We start from the raw sequence: 12,969 nt of genomic DNA, 5'->3' as shown, positions 1-12,969 counted from the left end.
TACACTATATGTTAACTAACTAGAATCTAAATAAAAATTTGAACAAGAAAAATGTCAGCCATTATCACGTGCAGAAGGAAAGGTGTGAAAGAGATGAGCAAGTCAGTAGGGCTTAGGGCTTTGGTACAAAAGGAAGGGTAGGATGTGCCCAGTTTAAGGTGTTGATATTTATCCCAAAGTCAATGGTAAAAACCAAGTCATTTATGACCTGGACTGTGCCTCCTTGGATTTGACCAGAGACCATAGGCCTAGATGCAGGGACACCAGACATCAGCCGTTGACCTTGGGGCTTGTAAAGGAAGATAGAGAGAAGGGGAGGGATTCTGAAGATATTAGGAGGTGGCACCAACTGGCTTTGGTGACTGTGATGATCAGTTCTATGTGTTAACTCACCCAGGCTACACTCCCTGCTTGCTTAATCATACCCTGATCTAGGAGTTTCTGCAAAGGTATTTTGCTGATGTGATTAAAGTCCATAATCAGTTGACGTTAAGTATGGGAGATTGCCCTGTATAATTTGGGTGGGCCTCATTCAACCAGGTGAAAGGTCTGAAGAACAGAGCCAAGATGTCCCTGAAGAAGAAATTGGGCCTATGGACAGCAGTTCCAGCCCATGCCCGAGTTCCAGCCTGCTGAGCCAGCCCCACCATCACTTTAACCAATTCCTCACAATAAATCTTAATACCTATTTCCTATCGGTTCTGTTTCTCTGGTTGAACCCTGGCTGAGACAGTACTGATTAAAAGAAGGGGTAAAAGAAACCACATCAGTCCTACAGATTCTTCTCAAAGCCTAGGACCTACAGTTCTTGCCTCATCCTGTGCCAAAGTCCATAAAAACCTCCCTTTTATGCGGCTGCCTTTTCTGGACAACATTCCTGCCTCGGTTGGCAACTCTATAGAGCAGATCACGGAAGTTTGGCCTTATCAACTCTGACATATGGACCACGCTCTGGGGTTGGGTTTTTTTTTGTTTTGTTTTGTTCTTCATATATACAGTTTTATATGGTTTCTTTTATGTTGGCTGACTCTTTGATCTCCCCAGGAAAAACTCTTCCCCCCTGGAGTTCCTTTTAATGTACAAAAATCACTGACCACAGCTGTGGGTGGAGAAAGGTTCTGCAGAGACACAGGCTCAGCTAGGTGAACAAGTGCGGACCCAGATAACCGGGAGCAATGGTGTGCTTCTCTGGGGTCCGGCAATATGTGTTGGGAGCTCTCTGCAGGCTTCCCAACCCCTGTGTTTGAGAATGTGTGACAGACGAATAGGCAGGGAGGTAGAGTCACTACTCCCTGTGCCAGGCTTGGCTCAGGTACCCATTGCTTCAACCCCAGAAACGGCCTGGTCAGTACACACCCCGCTCTATAAGCCTCAGAGAGGGGCTTAGATTGGGTCCCCTGGAAGCAGATCCTGAGACAAAGGATCCTTGCATTCCGTCATAATTTCAAACATAAAGGAAAGTTTCCACAGCGGTCTAAGAAGCTCCTCTCTGTTCTCCCCCCGGACTTGCCAATGTTGGAGACATCCTGCACCTTTATCACTGCATATTTCAGTGTTTACATCCTAAGCACTAGGACATTCTTTCATAGAATCATGATACGATGATCAAAAACACAAAATTTAACGTCATTCCAATGCTGTTACTTGAGTAGCCCTTGCTCAGATTTTGTCAATTGCCCCAGTACTTGTCTTTTCTAAGCTATTTATTCCTTCCGGTTCAAGATCCCATCCAGGAGTAGGCATTGCATTTAACCATCCTGTCTCTTCGGTCTCTTTTAAGTGGCAACATCTTCTAAATCTTTCTTTCTCTTTCTTGGCCTTGACATTTTCCAAAAGCATTGGCCAGGCGTTTTGTAGAATGTCTATCAATTTCGGTTTGTCCAAGACCCAGATGGTTGAAAGCGCTCCCAGGAAGAAAGCACTCCCAGGTGGTGAGGAATGGCACCGAGAAGCCCCGAGGTCAGCACGGGTGCACGTTGAAGCAAAGACCCCTGCGGGCTGAGGCTGGCTCCGTCCCCAGGGAGTCTCTGTAAACAGTGTCACACTTCAGAGTTGTCCTAATTGGGGGACAAGCTGCAGAACACATGCCCCCCGCAGCCAGCGATCACATTAAACTCCAGCTTTCCATGCACGCAGGCGAAGGCAGTTTCTGCAGCCAGAGGGCACACATGCCGGCTATTGGCTGCTGTGTACAAAAACACTAAAGGGATATGGGGGAAGACAGTTGGCACACTGACAGTGTCGCTGTTAAAGAGTTTGACTTCTCCAGAGTCACAGAGCTGATAAGGAACGGAGCTAGAATTTCAGCAAGCTCTGTGCCATCGACCCAGACTCCATCACCATTCCAGAGATGTAAAGTCAACCAGAAAACAATGTGTCAGGCAGCATTACTTACCTGGAGAAATGAGATATTAAAAATAATTTAAGGGGCACCTGGGTGGCTCGGTCAGTGAACCATCTGTCTTCGGCCCGTGTTGTGATCCTGAGGTCCCAGGTGGAGCCCCACATCAGGCTCCTGGCTCTGTGGGGAGTCTGCTTCTCTCTCTCTCTCTCTCTCACTTGCTTGCTCTCTCTCAAATAATAAATAAATAAATAAACAAACAAACAAATTAATAACCTTTAAAAATAATTTAAAGCAGAGTCATATTGTCTCTCCATTGTGGATCACATGCTGTTGGTTTTTGTTTTCTCACCTCTGTCTACCATTAAGATGCTGTACAGTTTATAATCACGTGACAACCAATAAGAGAAATGACCAAGAGGTACCATGTTCACATGCCCACAGGGTGCACAGATGGCTGGGAAGACCAGCACCTGAGAGCTTGGGCTCTGGTGCTGGACTAGGTTCGAGTCCTGGCTGTGGCAGTCACGAACTCAGTCACCTCTCAGGATATCTGCTCAGTGCCCTATGGGGATAATGACAGTACCAACCCAGGAGGTTAGTAGAGAATTAGGTGAGACACGGTTTATAAAACTCTTAGCATAGTGCCTGACACATGGTGAGTCCTCCATAAATGTTAGCCATTTTTATGAACATCCTTGACTGCCCCGCGGGCTGCGGAGGGTCTGCCCCACTCTCATCCCATTCACCTTGGCCCCCACCCCCTCACAAGCGCCTTCCAGCAGGGACCAGCCTGACACACAGTGGCTGCCCATGAGGCTTCCATAGAGGATTGGCAAGAACAACCATGGGTCATCTGAGACAAAATTGGGGTCGGCGGATAGAACCCACAAGAAGAAGCTCTAAGGACATGGAGATGCGTGCTCGTCCTACCTGAGATGCGACCGACCTCTTGCTCTGTCCTCATTCTCTCAATGAAGACATGCAAGGTGTGTGAAAAAGCACAGACTTTGTGCCGATCCTGCTTTCACATGTCCCTCCCCTCATCTCTGCGTCTCGGTGGCTCCTCATTGTCTAAGGACTAAAGGAGAAATTTCATTAAAGCTCTTCCTGTGCTGGCCCTCACCTTACTTCCTAATGCCCTATGTTGTCACCTACCTACGTTCAGCACCACCATTACCCCATGGACTGGTCCCCCGACATCACCTGCCTTTTCCCAAGCAGGCCAGGCAGCCTCCCCAACTCTGTACCTTGCACAAAGTTTCCCCTTCCCGTCAGAAACTTCCCCACTGTGGTCAGCAGACTCTAAGATGACCTCGCCTTCCGATCTTTGTCCTTTGTAACTCTTGGATTTAAGTATGGACTAGTCCCCGTAACTGCCTCTCCTGGAAAATGTGAGGGGACGTCACTTCTGAAATTAGGTTACCAAACGCCTCTCTGTCTTGTTCACCCTTTCTTGCTTTCTTGTTCTGGTGGAAGCCAGCTTCCATGCTGTGGAGGAGGAACTGAGGGAAACCTCTGGACAACAGCCAGTAAGGAACAGCCCCCAGTCTAATAGTCCATGAGGGATAGAATCCTGCCAACATCTCCATGAGTGAACTTGGAGGGACATCCTCCTGCCAGCTGAGCCCTTGGATGAAACCTTAGAACCAGGCAAGACCCTGATTCCACCTCAATCATGAGAGACCTTAAACCAGAGGACTCAGGTAATCTATGCCCTGACTCCTGACCCACAGAAACTGTGAGATAATGAACGTATGGGTTTTAAGGCTCTAAGTTTGGGTTAACTTGGTACGTAACAATAGATAACTAATACATATACTTTCAACCTGCCAAAGTTATATTCACTCTGGAATTACATGTCCAGGGTGGTCTTCTGTGGTTTCCTGTCTTTGACCTTGGCTAGGCTAAGCAGCCCTCCTGAGCGGCACCACAGTTTCTATCACCACAGCCTCAAACACATTACACTATAATTTTCTGGCAATTTTTCAGCACTTCCCTCTGGAATATGAGTCCTTTGGAGTCATGATCTGCATCTCATTCAATTCTGTCACCCCTAAAACAAGTCTGATGCCTGACTCACTAGTAATGATAATACCTAATTTTTATTGAGCACTTACTGTATGCCAAAATCATTTTGCTTTCCTAAACGTAATCTCACTGAAGCCTCTTACCAAGCATCATTAAGTCCATTATACTGATGAAAAAAAAAAAACTGAAGTCCAGAGAGGTTGCCCAAAGAGCTAATACGTGGCAGAGCTAGAACTCAAACCCAGGAAGTGTGGCTCTAGAGTTCTCGCTCTGTGTAGTAGATGTTTCTTGACTGACTGTCCAACTAAAGACCTGCTATGTGGCCATAGGATTGACAACAGACCCAATATGACCGGCCATTCATGTATCTGCCACACAGAGGAGTGAGAGCCCCACAAAGTTACAGAGATCCGTAAAGAATAGCAAAGTCAAGACTGAGAACAGCTGGGTTTGGATTTCCTGGAAAGCCTGGGCCAGAGTCCAAGACAGAATCCAGGGAGCAAAGTTGAGTGGTTGTTAGGTCAACAAGCCCATGGTGAGCTGCCCAAGGGTCAGTGTCCATGAGCCAGACGAGGACACAGCAGAGGCTGGGGGTGGGAGAGAGCCGTCTGGAAGACCCAGATCTCTGAAAGCTCATGAGCCCTTACCCATCCAATCCATTTCACTGATATTTACTGAGTTCCTACTATGGGCCAGGTACTGTCTCAGGTGGGGACACAGCAATAAATTCAACAGACAAAAATCCTTGTCCCTGTGGAGTTTACGTTCTACTAGGTATGGAAAGATAGGCAAACAATTAAAACAAATGCATATATTATAAAGTAAAAGGGTTTGAGTGCTGTGAAAAGTAAAGCAAGAAAAGTGGAAGACGGGGCAGGAGGGGAGATGTGTCAGCATTCAGCGGAAGGACTGTCTCACGTGGAAAATGTAAAGAGCCTGGACAATAAATGTTAAAGTTGTGATTCCTTCTGTGAAAAGGTGGGGGGGGGCGGTCCTCATTTGTTCTTCACGAGTACTAACCAGCAGAAGATAGATTTCCAAGTCATGCGGGGAAGTCTGGTGGGATACAGGCAGCCATAAAAATCCAAAGAGATCTTCTCCGTGGGTACAAAGACCAGGGAGCAAGTGGACAGAAAGTTTTGAGTTCTGCATCACCCAGTCAGTTGGCTGGACACAAGCCAACAGCTGGGTCTTTGTGTGATGACAGATCCAGACACCAGCTCTCATCCCATCAGGCAGTGGGTGTGCTGGTCAGAGGACCAGAGGCAGAAGCAAAGGCATAAAAATGGATATACTGAGGCAAGGACTATCCAGGGCTCAGGGTGGTCTTGTTGAATGCCCACCAGCAGCACAAGTGACTCCAGCTCCCAGGGAGGTTCGGTGATGACCTCAGGCTACTGCTGCTCGGGTCAGGACAGGTATGTGAGCCTAGGGATGAGCCTGAAGCCAGCATTGCCATCCCACTCCTGAACTCTAAAGGCGTTCTGTGACAAGCACCATCCAGGGCTTTCAGCCTGAGACTTTGTATGGTGGCTGCGTTGCAAGCCTCACCCCATCCCTCTCCAGCCCCGGTCTCTTCAACCATCAATGGATCAAGCCCACTGAACCCCACCTTGTACTCCCAGGCATGGACCAGAGGCACCCACACGATGCCAGGTTTGTCTCAGAAGTACGTAGTTGCTTTTCCCTCTGCTGTCCATTTCTTGTCACCAGCAGTGTCCTGGGCTGACTTCTAAATGAGGGCTTCCAAAGCGCAAGGCACCATGACCCCACAGTCCTCAGAGCACCTCTACAAAGGACCTGCACTATCCGTTTTACAGATCCAAGACAGCAGGCAAACCAGTAAAGGAGGCTCGCACCTGGATTCCCACCCAGGTCCAAGCGATTCCAACCCATGCTCCTCCATGAGCTGGTGCAGCCTCCAGCCCACGCTCCTCCTCTGTCACCTTGGCTCAATCACACCCGCCCCATACGTTTGCCATGAGGTTTCAGCTGAGACTCTCTAGAGCCCTCAGCACAGGCCTTGGAACACCAAGTGAAAGCTCGCTGGTGGTAGCACAGAAGTGGCATCATCCCCTCCACTTTCCTGAAAAATTCTGCTCATTGCTTTGAGAAATTGCAGGAAGGACACGAGGAAACTTGCAATCCCCAGCTCCTGGTCCCCAAGAGGGAAACTGCTCCCCAGCTTCTGAGCCCTCATAGCTTCAACCAGGCAGGTGCTCACTGGTGGGAATCAGGGCAGCACACAGCCTGGAGCATTTGTTCAAGAATTAAAAGTCGGCCCGTATGGCCCTGCTATTAAACTCTCTGTGGGTGAGCCGGGTTAACGGTGAGGCCTCGTGTGATAAGCCATTAATCTCCACGTGTAATGCAAGAGCTGTACAACTTACTTCAGCCCTAATCTCCCATGAGTTACAGCCTCTTCTGTGATTCATAAAACAAATCAATCACACCTCCCAGGCTCTCATCTATTTATTACTGCTTTTTAAATGCTCAGAGAGAGAGAACCTGGAGGGTGTTATTCATCCTTTCCCCAGCTCAACCAACCTCTGCGTGCTGCAGAGAAACAGACTCTATACCCCTCCTCGGGTCACAGGCCAAGGTTGGTTGAATTCAGAGGCTTGCAAGGAGCTGGTGATTCGGCATCCTTAGCATCTGGAAGGAGCCTTCCTATTGCTTCCCATAGGGGTTGGGAGCACAGTCTGACTGGGTGGCAGGCCTGGTCACCCCCAACTTAAGTCTGGAAGGCTTGTCACGGTGGTAGATTTAAAGCACAGCCACAAATTTGTTGACATTCCCCCACCAAGAGACAGAGCCAGTGTTCCCTCTCCTTGAATGTGGGTGAGCTTGTGACTCTTCCAATCAATAGGGTACGACAGACATAACACCAAATGACTTCCAAGGCTTGCCACGGAAGACCGTGCAGTTTCCATCTTATTCTCTGGAAGGTCGCGCTGCTGTGTCAGGAAACATGCCACAGTAGATATGTGTGGTCCCTGCTGAGTCCAGCATCCAGATATCTGTGCCAAAGCCCCAGATGCATGAGTGAACCCAATTGTAGAATCGGCCACCCCTGCCCCTGCCATTCTAGTCACCTCTAGCCCTTCGAGCCTTCCCAACTGAGATCTCAGAGATCAGGATGCGGAGTCAAGCCATCCTCACTGCGTCTTCTCTGAATTCCCAACCCAGAGTCCCTGGGTACAACGAAATGGCTGTTCTCTCTAGCACTAAGTTTGGGGCAGCTTTTATGCAGCCAAAGAACTGTCATGGGGAGCATCGTGGTAGCTGACCATAAAGGAAGCGCTCCCTGCATGCCCGCTCTCTGCACATAGTCACTTTGCAGATTGGACTATTTCCATCAGTCTTTACCAAAACCTGACCCGGTGGAGGCTATGGTTCCCCCTTTGCAGAAGAGGAAACAATGACTCTAAGGGGCAAGTCCATGCAACAAAATCATTATCTCCCCCCGAAAACCCATCCCAACCCCTATGCTGTCCCTCTGCCCACATGAACTGGCAGCCAGCTTCACCTGAGATCCCTGAGCACTTCAGCTCGTTTGCCTGACATTTCCAGGACTTTAGCAATTTCTACCTAAATAATCTGTTAACATCGGCCCACTGGTGCTGGATGTGGTGAAACCATGAGGGCTGTAGCTTCTTGACCACAAGTTCAGGAGCTTGACGAGGGCGGACCCTCCACAACAGCTCTCAAACTTAGGGCCCAGAGGCCAGGCTGGCAATGGGAAGGGCTGGGATGGCAAGGCTCCCTCTGGAGATCATGCATGAGGGGCGCCCCAGGGCAGGCAGGACCTCACCCTTGGCTCCTTGAGCCCTGACGATCACAGTGCTCCCTTCTCCTTTCCCGGAACGTGGACTTCATTTCCTAGTCTTCTCACTGTGAAGTTGCTCAAACACAAGTCTTTGCAAAACCAAGGTCCAGCCTCTTGGCCCTACAGTGTACCATCCCCACAAGCAGGGGCTTTGGGTAAGGCACAGGTTGGCCACTCAATGTCCATTCAAAGTGGAAGGGGACACAGCAAGGCGTGAGTGTGGGAAACTGAGGGAGAGATGGTGCTAACTCTAGCCATCAGGTGAATCCCTCGGCCCAGTGTAGACGGCTGCTCCAGATCCCACAGTCCATACACCACCCTCCCACCCAAGGACCCTTCAAAACCAATGAACCAGATCACATCCTGCCTCCACAGCCCTTCCCCTGATTAAAACCCTCTAATTGTGTTCTCCCGCACTGAAGGAGGAAATCCAAACTCCTTCCCTTAGTCCATCAGAGACTCAAGGTTGAGCGTGGTCAGAACCACCTGCATCAGTCCTAGAGTTTCTGATTCAGTGGATCTATGCTGTGGCTCACGAACTCACCTTTCTTTCAAGTTCCCAAGCAGCACCCTTGCTGCCCATCAGAACCCGTCTACAGGATCCAGTATATTTTGTCTTAGGCTCACTTCTTCCAGATATAACTTGCTTGCCGTGCCCAAGCCACAGAGACACACACCCGCTCCATGGAGATCTATAAACCCACCAGATGATTTTTCTTTTTCTTTTACCTTCAAAGCCTTCCCGCTCAGAGTGTTCCTCTACCTGGTGCACTCTCCCCAGTCCTGGACCTCTCCTCACCCTCCAGGGTTCTGGTGAGTACCGCCTCCTGCTCCTCGCTCCCCACCTGCCTCGGGATGCTCTCACCTTGGCGCCTCCTGTCACAGCTTCCTACCCATCTGCCTCTCAACACCATCCAACATGCAGGGGAAACGTATGGCTCTGCTGATTTGTTGGACTCTCTCTGTGCCCATGTGTGAGAGTTTTCTATCTCTGCCTTTAAACCATGGGCTCCTTCCAACCAGGTTCTGTCTGAATCACTACCGTAACCCAGCACGCAGTTCAGTGTCTGTCTTATAGCAGGTGCTCAGGAGTGTGTGTTGAAGGGGTGCATTGCCTTATGTCATTCTCATGACAACTCTATTAGAAAGGGAGTCTTAAGCCCATTTTACAGACGAGGAAACACAGAGGGGCAAAGACGTGTAGTCATGTCCAAGGTCAAATGGCCAGGCATCAAACTGAAGTCTGTGGACTCCAAAAGTCTTAGCCAGCACTCTGCACACATCCCGGTGGGAGAATAAAGGGACAGAGCTGGGGGCAGCAGGTGGAAGGAATGGTCTGAATGCAAAGTGCTGGAGAACAAGAATGGACAAGCAGCACGAGGCTGGCTGAGGAGGCAGGGAGGAAGGTCAGCTGGCCTCCCCAGGGAGTTCAGCAAGCCTGTCCTCTCAGAGCACTGTGTGTGGGAGGCGCGGGGGGTGCAATCCTGACTTTAGGCATGAAGGCATTTCCACCCCCACCCCCATCGGACTCTCCTCCCCTGGCCTCTCATTGGTCTGGCAGTAGGTGGAGCAGACCATGGACACTGGGAAGGGGCAAGGTTCGGGGCAAAGGCCCAAGCAGGGCATGAGGTGGGGAGGAGCAGAGCTGACACAGGCTGGGAATGGGGACATGGAGAACATCATCATGGTCTAAACTGGTTCCAGAAACAGAGCTCCACAGTCAAAGGTCTTAAACTCTGTGGCATGGATCTCACAGCCAGCTGTGCGATGACCGCCCTGGGCTCGGTCCAGAGGGCTGTGTTCCCAGGGCCACACCCCCCTTAGGGACTGCAGCCTGGCCTCCTGCCCAGGGCCCTGTGCTGGCGGGGGGAGGTCTCCTGGAGAGCCTGGAAGGAGGTAACCTCCCACCTGGGACCCCTGTTGGGCAGGGCTAGGGAGGGGAGGAGGTGAGATTCCAGCCTCTGGCTCCCCAGTCTGAGTGCCAGGGCATATCTATTAGGAATGGCAGAAATGGAGCACAGGCCATGAGCTTTAGGGAAAAGGAGCTCCCCAGCCAGGGGGCTGGTGGGAGGCAGAGGTGATAGACAGATGCACAGATAATCCCCACGGCCCCCTAAGAAGATAGACACCCCCAGAAGGCAATGCATCTCTCAGAAGCAGCACAGAGGCCCCTTTCCCCCTCTATAGACCAATTCAGAAGCCAGGCCAGCTAACAAGGGCCAAGGAGTTCTGGCCTAAAGGCAAAGAGGAGATATGAACAGATGCCACTCATCCCGTGTGTGTGTGTGTGTGTGTGTGTGTGTGTGTGTGTACGCACGTGCACACATGCACTTGTGTGCATGCATACAAGTGTGCTTATGTGTGAGTGCGTATTCACAAAACAGGAAGAGAAGGGGAAGTGGACAGTGGAGGGTGGGACAAAGAATTGTTCCCAGTTACGATCTGAGCAGATTCCAACAGTGGCCAACAAGGAGCAAAGCCAGCCCAAATCTACCACGAATCAATCCACCGATGTTTATTGAATATAACCAACAGCCAAGCATTGTCTGGGGCACTCAGGACACAGAAGGAAATGGCACAGGCCTGAGGCCTGGGCTTCGAGAAGCTGTGGGAAGCACAGGTGACAGGTGCATATCGATGCAACAGTGGAATGGTGAGTGGGGGGGATTATGCCAGAGGACTTCTCCAGTCTGGGGCATCAGGGAGGCCTCCCTGAGGAAGCACAATTTGAGGGGACAGCAAGAGAAGGGGGAACGTAACCAGGAAAGTGACAGGGGTGCAGGACAAGGGGCCCAAGCCTTTGTGATGAAGAGCAGAGAGCAAGAAAGAACAGGAGGTGGCTTTAGATGAAGCCAAGACAAATTAGAAGGGATCGCAAAGAAATAAAAGTAGTAATTATTACTCTACAGCACACACTCAAACTAGTTTAACAAAATGTTGCCTTAATTATATCTACCTTAATGAACAGATAAAAACAGTTTGTAATTAGTTCTGTAATTGGTTATGTGAAAAGAGATGCTTCTTTGAGTTCCAAAGCACGTTGTCTTGTAGACGATTTATGAGAAGATGCTGCCTCCAGTACTGAAGCACATTGTCCAAAAGAGCTGTCCCACTCTGGGGTCCTGGAGGCATCTTTTCTGCGTGGGCTCCGCAAAGGTCGGCTTCACCCTAGTCATTCCTAGAGTGGGAACAAAAGAGTTAAGAAGAGCTTTGACTGTCGATGTGAGTGACTCCATGTGTAATAGGGAGACACAGAATGGGGCTCAGCTCTCACTTCTGTGCCTCATGAGGACTCCGTATTTTTTTTTTTACCAGAAGTGGAAATCCTTACTCTTGAGGGCCAAGAATGCTTCTGGGAGCCTCTGTACCCCTATGATTATATTTAAAAGGGTTATGCACATACTGGACTGTCCATTTTCCTGAGGGAAGGAAACATAAGTTTCAAAAGCCAAAGAAGCACTGCCTTTAAGAAGGAGATCTTTGGGGCACCTGGGTGGCTGGTTGAGCATCCGCCTTTGGCTCAGGTCATGATCCCAGGGTCCTGGGATTGAGTTCCCACTTCGGGCTCCCCACAGGGAGTCTGCATCTCCCTCTGCCTACGTCTATGCCTCTCTCTGTGTGTCTCTCATGAATGAATGAATGAATGAATGAATGAATAAATAAATAAATAAATCTAGAAGAAGAAGGAGGAGGAGGAGGAGGAGGAGGGAGGAGGAGGAGGAGAAGGAGGAAGAGGAGGAGGGGGAGGAGAAGAAGGAAGAAGAGGAGGAGGGGGAGGAAGAGGAGGAGGAGAAGAAGAAGAAGAAGATTGACATTTGCAAAACAATTCTTAGGAAGCACTGGGACATGTTGGACTCTTGGACACTAAGATGGAAACCAGACGCAGAACTCGTCCACAACCTGCCCCTCCAGGGTGGAAGGAAAGGTGGGAAGGGAAGGCACCCTCTCCCAGCAGGAGGCTCCTGCTCCTGTTTGCTCCATTAGGACTCAGACTCGCCAAGCCTGCAGGCTGACTACATGCCTTCTCCAAGAGTAAGAAAGAGCCCCTCCCCAGCCACACCCGCAGACATTCCTCCTTGTGGTCTGGCTACCCTACCAAGATGAACTGACAACACCACTCTTGCCCCAGTGGACCTACAGTCCTGGGATAGGATTCCGAGACAGCGTAAGTATCACAACAGGGCAACCAATGACTCTGAAATCCACAGATCTATCTTTATCTTCAAGGACCCCAAATACCCCCTCAAAATGGATGTGCTAAGACCTTAAAGCCCTGTCTGAACAGAGGTCCTCTCCCTGCCATAAAAGTGCCTAGTTCTGCACTGTCCAGAGCTAGCCACAAGTGTCCTTGAAATGTGGCTGGACAAAATTGAGATGTGCAGAATTTTTTTAAAATGTAAATTATCTCATTAATAATTTTATATTGATCACAAGCTAAAATGATATTTTTGGATAATAGGGTTAAATAGAATGTATTACTAAAATCAATTTCATCTGTTTCTTTCTTTATAAGATTTTATTTATTTATTCATGAGAGACGCAGAGAGAGGCAGAGACGTAGGCAGAGGGAGAAGCAGGATCCCACTGGGAAGCCTAATGCGGGACTCAATCCCAAGACTCTAGGATCACGACCTGAGCTAAAGGCAGGTGCTCAACCACTGAGCTACCCAGGTGCCCCCTTTTTTTAAATATAGTTTCTAGAAAATCTTAAATCACCTATGTAGCTCACATTGGATTTCCAGTGTATACAGGTCTGGCTTATTATGCT

The 12,969-nt window shown here is 49.6% G+C and overlaps 1 long non-coding RNA gene across 3 annotated transcripts in view; it reads right to left on the bottom strand.

Annotated features, from left to right (window-relative positions):
- Positions 1 to 10,701: 10,701 nt before the first annotated feature.
- LOC121477714 overlaps positions 10,702 to 12,969 on the bottom strand; it is a 111,285-nt gene continuing 109,017 nt past the window's right edge. For all 3 annotated transcript variants that reach the window (XR_005984342.1, XR_005984343.1, XR_005984344.1), the window contains one exon: positions 10,702 to 11,379. This is a non-coding gene — a long non-coding RNA (uncharacterized LOC121477714). The remainder of the gene's footprint in view (positions 11,380 to 12,969) is intronic.

Source organism: Vulpes lagopus, chromosome 18, assembly GCF_018345385.1.
Source record: "Vulpes lagopus strain Blue_001 chromosome 18, ASM1834538v1, whole genome shotgun sequence".
NCBI lineage: Eukaryota > Metazoa > Chordata > Mammalia > Carnivora > Canidae > Vulpes > Vulpes lagopus.
This window is presented reverse-complemented; position numbering and strand designations above follow the sequence as displayed.